Raw genomic sequence first — 7,720 nt, 5'->3', positions numbered from 1 at the left:
GTAAAGATATTTTGAGATATTTTTATTTATGTATTTTATTTAATTAATTATTTAATTTATTATTTGGAGATTTCTAAAATGCATTAGTTGTAATTTTTCTTCCTCTTTATGGGCTGTATAGTTGTACTCCCAGTACTAAGTCACCCTGGGTTTACAGGGCTATGAAAAATGGCACCTTTACAGTATATTAAAATCCTGCAAAACATTTCCCGAATGGCTTCGCTGTAAATGTTGTAGCATAAACCATAGTGCAGTATAAAGGATTTATTATCACTGGGACATAACAGGGCACAATCCAGACTAATGAGTAGCTTTGTCACCTAACTTGGGGTGCCCTTTACAATGCCCTGCTGCTGTAGCCTCCAGCCTGGACTGCTTTAAGGGAATACTACGCCAGTTGATTATTTTAAATAGAGTACCCAGACACTCCAACTTAAACACACTGGATTAGGTAAAACAATAAAACAAGTTTATTAACTACAAAGAGAGAGATTTTAAGTGAGTATAAGTAATGAGGCATTAAAGTCAGAAATGGTTACAAGAAATATAAAGATAATATATTTACTAGTGTCTAATTTAGCAAACCATATTAGATTCAAGCAAAGTTTCACATCACATGCTCCAGCAGATTACTGACCAATCTCTCAGGTCAGGATTCCTCCCCCATCAAGAGTATGCCAGAGAGAGAGAGGGAGGGAGAAGAGAGGTGTCTTGGGGTGTCTGCCCCATCTGTTTGTAGTCCTGTCTCCACTATGAGAAGCATTTCCAGCTGGGAGCAAGGCAGTAGGCAGTCTGGTGAAGAGAGGAAACTCCATGCTGTTTCTTTGCTCAGATGTAGATTTTTGTCCCTGCCCCCTTGCTTGCCAAAGAACTTAGCAGGTAACGGTCCGTCAGCCTTTTTGACACCTGGCTGAGGCGTCAGCTTGTCTCTTGTTGCTGACAAACTGGTTTAGCCACTCTCCAGATTCATCTGGGAAACATATTACAGCCATGATGGCAGCATATGTTCATAACTTTACATATAATGTTGCTATGTGCATTTTACCATGGTATTATTGATCAGCAAGTTATGAGTTTTTAAATACCTCACAAGGTATACCTTGTACAAACATTACAATACTGTCTAGGGTGTGGACACAGGGGTATATTCTGTCACAATCAATCATTTGGGATGAGCAGCAGGTATCCCACAGGCATGCCAATACCACGCCACCTTGTGTTTTTTTTTTAACGGGCCAAATCTCAAAATCTTGACAGTTTTAAATCTTTATCAGAGACTGAAACTTGGATGAGAGTTTTTGCCTGCTTTAGGACTATTTAAGAATGGAGAATGTTGCTGTATATTGTTACTGAACTGCATATTGTGTGCGAACAGGGCAGGATCAGTAAGCAATATGAGAGTATCTCATGCCTGTATGATGTTGACAGATTTAGATTTTTACTTTTACGGTAATATTAGTACTGAATGAAACCCAGAATCAAACATTTAGATCTGATTGTTAAACAATAACCACAACATCAGGGAACAGAGAGAGCCAGAAAATGCCTGTGTTAATTCATGTATTCAACAGATTGTGGGAGAGAGAGTATGGGCTAAGCAATCTGTTCATACTAACATTAGTTACCATGGAGCGGAAGGAACATTTTTGAATCTCTCAATTTCTGCTGAGTCAGTCATGAAGATTAAAAATGCTTTCTCTGCTTTCATGAGAATAGGAAAGAATCTGGGAAGGTCCTGGCAGGCTGCTATCATCTCCCTATAGAAAGAGAGGACCAAAATTCATTCCATTTTCAAGGTAATAGGGGCTATGCAGGGATAAATTTGGCTACCAGTCAGCAAAATTTCTGCTGAAACCAAATCATGACATCATAACCTTGGAAAAGTGGGGAGGAGAGAATAAGCGGTGACACTCTTACCAGGGAAATGGAAGCAGAGAAGGGAAGGGAAGAGGGATGTTGGGCAGGAAAGTGTGTGTCACTTTAACAAGGAACACTGGGCATAATCTTGGGTAGCAACATACCGAGCATCCTTGTGAGTTGACAGAAGAAGCAGAGCCAATGTTAACTTCAGATAGAGTGACATGTCTGTATCCTCCTGGAGAGGAACATAAAGCAATAGCAGTTAGTGGCAAAAGTGAGAAGGAACTGGAGGGGTCACATAACAGAATACTTCAGGCCAAACTATATTCTCAACACCACCATCTGGAGTAACTTCACAGATGGCTGAAGGTTTGGCAGAATCCAAAAGCATTTGCACCCTTTCAGCTGTGATGCATTACAGGATATTGCCCCAACTTCCAAACTCATGTCTGTTTTTTTCCTAGATCAACAGAAAGCCACTGGCCTTTGCACACAAACGTCTTTAGTGGCATCAACACCGGAAGATTGGAAGGTGGCAATTTCTGGGGCATTCAAAATGGTACCATCAAGAGTAGATTGTGAGGTACTTCTCTTACACTACAAACCAAACAGTAAGCTCCTGGACCGTGTACTCTGGTAGAAGGGTGTCTTTTCATTAGCTGAATGCCACATTACCACTAGACTATATCCAAAAAAGAGCGTGTACATGTGGAACTTTTTGAACCCTGTCAAGTGATCAAGCAAGTGATAGAATTTACTTCTCAAACACACAGTTCTTAATAGCTGCAAAGCTGCACAGGGCAGCTGTTTTGGACATGCAAAGCGGTGCACATTCAACTGAATAGCATAGGCCAGAATCCTCCACTAGAGTTTACTGGCATAACTCCACTGAGGTTCTGGCTCCATCCTCTTTGAAAATTTGGCCCTTGTCTAACACATGAATCACTCTGCCCCTCCTAATCTCTTCTCCCCTATCCTGGCCCCTTCATCCCTCTTCCCTTCCCTTCTCTATCCATTTAGCTTGTCCTCTCCCAAGTAAACTCACCCCAGTCCTCCAAAGCGCCCCAATTAATGGACCGAACATGCAGTTTGATGCTATGACATCATTTACTCTCTTTGTCTGTAATATCCCTTCCCCCACCCCCGTCTGCCTTGTCTATTTCGAGCGTAAGCTTTTTGAGGCAGGGACCCTCTACCACTCTGTGTTTGTGCCCTGCACCACGAGGCCACCTTCTTGAATGACCCTTAGGCACTACCTTAATAAACACATTGAATAGTCTTCCCCCTATTCTCGGACAACTTTCAAACCTTAACCATTTACATCAGTGCCCATGCCAGTTGTGCATTTCAGGGGTCCTTTGACTGAATCACAGTGCAAACAGTGAACGTGTCAAGGGCCCGCAAAATATGAGGTGAAAAAAGTTCAGGGTACATCCAGAAAGCAGAATGGGGCCCAGCGTATTTGGAGAACCCTGGCTTTAACTTAAAGGTCAAAGGAAAATGAGTAATGAACTAAGCCGTAAACAATGCAAAATTCAGAAATGTTTCGGGTGTGTAATGTATGTGGCTGTTATCTTCCTTGTGCCATTAGAGTCCATAAATACAATGTAAAGGAAATGTCCTTTCATCTAATATTAACAATCAGCATCAGAAAAAAGACCATTGACCTTAACATGGGCAGCATTCAAATGAGTAATAATTTCCTCCTATTTTAAAAAAGCTTTCAATAAATTTATTGTTTTTAGTTTTCATAGGGTTTGGCTGGAGTGCTGGGAAAACTGGTATGCGCTTATCAAGCGTATCCTCATATAGATCATGAGTTAATGGAAAGCACTCCAAGCTGGGGCTGGCGGTGATAGAATTGTGCTGAGACATGCAGTGTGTAAGGGTGGGTTATTCTGTATTTTCTCATGCATTACCTTTAATTGTGGATTTTTTGGGTGGGAGAGGAGGAAGTGGATTATAAAATGAGGAGTTTGGGATAGCCTCCTTTAGATGTTTTGAATAACTTTGGAAGTAACAATGCACAAAAGCACAGGAAGCAATCTGTGCAGCAAGGCATTACCCTGCTTGAAAAACTTACTTTGGCCAAACGTTACAGAGGTGAGCATACAAAGTTAGGCATCAAGATTTCATAGTTAGACTCCTAAATAAAGTGGCCTGATTTTCAGAGCCATCACACAACCACAGCTCCCATCAGATTAACTCTGTCCTCGGTTACACAGGGGTAAATCAGAGGACCGGGCATTGAGAGAAAACATTTTCAAGGGGCACTTTATCCCATAACTGCTGGACTTCTCTGAAGAATCTGGTATTGGCCACTGTGACAGGACACTGGACTAGATTGACCACTGGTCTGATCCGGCCTGGCAATTCCTGTATTCTGGAGTAACTCCTCTGATGACAGTGAAGTACCCAGTGTATATATAAGAGATTGGTCTAACAGTCAGGATTTACACCAGTGGAACTGAGAACAGCATGTGACTCATGAAAGCAAGGCCTTTAATTTATCTCTTACCTTTCAGCCAGTGATTTTCAAAAAAGATAACAAGTTGTATATCCCTAAACACAAAAGAAAACTATTGTGAATCCACTGTAAATCCATGGGTCCACACTTCAATGTAATTTATACTTGTTACTTTAATATCAATGGAGTTACTATGGATTTATACAGGTGTAACTGAAATCAAAATTTGGCCCTCTGTAGTCAGAGCTCAAGGTTGCAGGATCATTTATGCAAACTGCTAGGTTTGCTTGTGCGGAGGACTGCATATAATTATTATTTATTTGCATTAGAGTAGCAAACCTCAGGGCAATCCAGGGTCAGGGCCTGATTGTGCTAGGCTCTGCACATACATGCTGCAAAAAGAAAGTCTTTGCCCCAAAGACACGAGTGGGTGACTCAAACAAATAGGAATAAAGGGAAGGGAGATAATGCGGTAACAGTAAGGCAAGCCAGCTGGCATACAATAAGCAAGAGGGTTAATGGCTATTGCAGTTATTTTAGCAAATGCTTAGAATCTCCACTGCCTTGTACCTTGTATAGTAAGGTATTCCTATGCAAAGTGGTTGTACAATGCTACCAAGTCACTTTTCCATGCTCTACTCTACATAGGGATATTCAATGTATGTAACGGGTACCGCTTTGGAACTGTTGGGGAAGTGACGGACTGCACAGGGTGAAATACTCAGTTGGATAAACCAGAGGTAAAGGAGTTTACAGGGCCAAAATCACAGTGGTGGAGTTAAGCCTATTTACATAAGCTGAGGATTTGGCCCATAGAGACAAATGATGGAGACTGGGATGCAAAATGTAAAGTTAATGCTGTAGACTGAACGTACAGTACATAAACAAGGACTTAGAGAGAGCTTTTTTCTGGCATTCAATTTTACAATGTAACTACATTTTCCCTCTCTTAGTACATATTCTTGTTACCTTGCTGCTTATATTTTCTTAAACATATGCTGGAGATATGTGCCCTCAACTGATGTCAATAAGTGCTGTTCCACTGAAGTCCAATGGAATTACTCTAATTTACACCAGCTGAGGATCTGGCCCATGAATTTTAGGAGAGACTTCTTATCTCAAAGCTATTGTTTAACTGTCGTGGTTATATAACTGCACAACAATTTACAGGTTCTGTCTGCATTACAAAGCCACCGGATTAGCTCAACCAATTACTTTAAAATGTTTTCATGCCAGATTTAGCATGTTTTCTGTTTCAGTTCCAAGAGTCAAGTCACTTACATGGGCAGGCTGACCACTTTGGGGAATGATTTTTAAATCATCACACACATTTTGCATACAGGGGTCCCTTCTGGCCTTATCATCTATAATTCTATTATCTCTGTGGGAACAGCTCCCATGATCTTCAACCTTATCTAATTTACTTGTTATGCAGAAGAAGAAAAGGAGGTTAAATGTATATAACTTCCCTATTTTAAAATCCTATCCTAAAATTCCAATCATTCATAAGCTTAACCAGGGTAAGATTTGCTTTTTATTATTATTATTCACAATAACATATTGATAACCGGAAAGCAGCAATGGAACTATGGTGGCGGGAATCAAAGGATTTGAGTTATGAAAATGGTATGTGAGCGTCTCACATGAATAAACTGCAAATCACCCTTGAGAGCAGGAGCAGGCCCTACTTTGGAAGAAGAAGGTTTCTAACCATCAGAGTGAAGTTCTGGAACAGCCTTCCAAGGCGAGTAATGGGGAGCAAAGAACCTAACTTGTTTTAAGACTGAGCTAGATAAGTTTATGGAGGGGATGATATGATGAGATTGCATATGGCATATGGCCCATCCATGACTGTTATTAGCAAGTATATCCAACAGCTAGAAATGGGACACTAGAGGGGGATGGTTCTGGGTTACTATAGAGAATTCTTTCCCAGGTGTCTGGCTGGTGAGTCTCATCTACATGCTCAGGGTCTAACTCATTGTCATAGTGTTTAGTGTTGGAAAGGAATTTCTTGAGAGGTCAGATTGGCAGAGGCGTGGATTTTTATTTATTTATTTATTTATTTATTTTGCCTTCCTCTGCAGTGTGGGGCACAGGTCACATGTGGGTTTGAACTAGAGTAAATGGTGGAGTCTCTGTAACTTAAAGTCTTTAAATCAAGATTTGAAGACTTCAGTAGTTCAGCCAGAGGATATGGGCCCACTACATGAGGTTCTGCGGCCTGCAATGTGCAGGAGGTCAGACAAGAAGATCATGATGGTCCCTTCTGACCTTAAAGTCTATGAGTCTGTATGGTATGGGGAGGGAACTAGAGGTGGAATGGTAGGGATGGCAAAACAAAATGTATGAGCAGTGAGAAAGGGGTCTTCTATGAATTAGGGAGAAAAGAAGCAGGAACGGAATTAGTCAAGCGCCTCTCCTTAATTATTCAGGGGAGATTTTCAAAAGCACAAATGGGAATTAGGTGCCCTACTCCCTTTAAAAATCAACTGGATTTCACCTAATTCCCATTGACTTTCAGTGGGGACGGCATACCTACCTGCCCTTTGTGCCTTAGAAAATCTAATTCCCTACCGCAAATTAGACTTGGTATTTGGAAAAAATATTCTTGACTGTGACACTATCTGATTAAAATATGACCATGTAGAATTGTTGCTACCACTGTTCTATAGTTGCAACAAATCTTGTACACAGTGTATCAAATAAGATGTCTATGGAAAAGTTATGATGTGCTTAATAGGATAATCATATCTGTTTGCATGTATCATTTTGGTATCTGATGTTATGAATATTAACTATGTACCTGTATTTCAAATGTGTTTGCTCATTTGGTAATACCCACAAGGTATTTAGCCAGCACATTGTGAAGGGACTATTCAAGTTGAATGTTCCATCAAGGAACACTTAACTCACAATGGACCATGGAAGAGGCCCATGCACACCTGATGGACTTTCATGTGAATGTACTAACTAGAGTATGGGTAATGGCTATGACAAAGCGAAGTAGGCATAGACATGTGACTTGGCCATGTGTCTCCAAAATCTATCTTGTTACCTGTAATTTTCCACAAACCAGAACAATGGGTTTCCCTACACAAGACAGAAGCTATAACAGGCCCTGAAAACATCTCCATTTTACCTCTTTTCTGTTCTGACCTCTGGACTATGAACGTATACTAATGGGAGCATTCTAACCAAGGGACTGAGGATCTTTCAATGATTTGGAAGTAACCAGAGACTTGACTTAAGCCAGCAGTTTATTCCATCACTGCTATAAGCCTGTTCAAATAACCTTGCAATTGTTGTATGTATTTGATTCCTTTAACCAATTTTAACTCTCACCTTTCTTTCTTTTTATAAATAAACCTTTAGATATTAGATCCTAAAGGA

The 7,720-nt window shown here is 40.5% G+C and overlaps 1 long non-coding RNA gene across 1 annotated transcript; it reads right to left on the bottom strand.

Moving 5' to 3' along the window:
- Positions 1-1,040: 1,040 nt before the first annotated feature.
- On the bottom strand, positions 1,041-4,421 carry LOC117877117. The gene is made up of 3 exons (XR_004645613.1): positions 4,379-4,421; positions 2,022-2,095; positions 1,041-1,757 (listed from the first exon to the last, which is right to left on the bottom strand). It is a non-coding gene; the product is annotated as an uncharacterized LOC117877117 (long non-coding RNA).
- Between the last annotated feature and the right edge of the window lie 3,299 nt (positions 4,422-7,720).

The sequence above is a fragment of the Trachemys scripta genome, chromosome 4 (genome assembly GCF_013100865.1).
Source record: "Trachemys scripta elegans isolate TJP31775 chromosome 4, CAS_Tse_1.0, whole genome shotgun sequence".
NCBI classification, from domain to species: Eukaryota; Metazoa; Chordata; order Testudines; family Emydidae; genus Trachemys; species Trachemys scripta.
The sequence above is the reverse complement of the archived record's forward strand: the minus strand, read 5'-3'. Positions and strand labels throughout refer to the sequence as shown.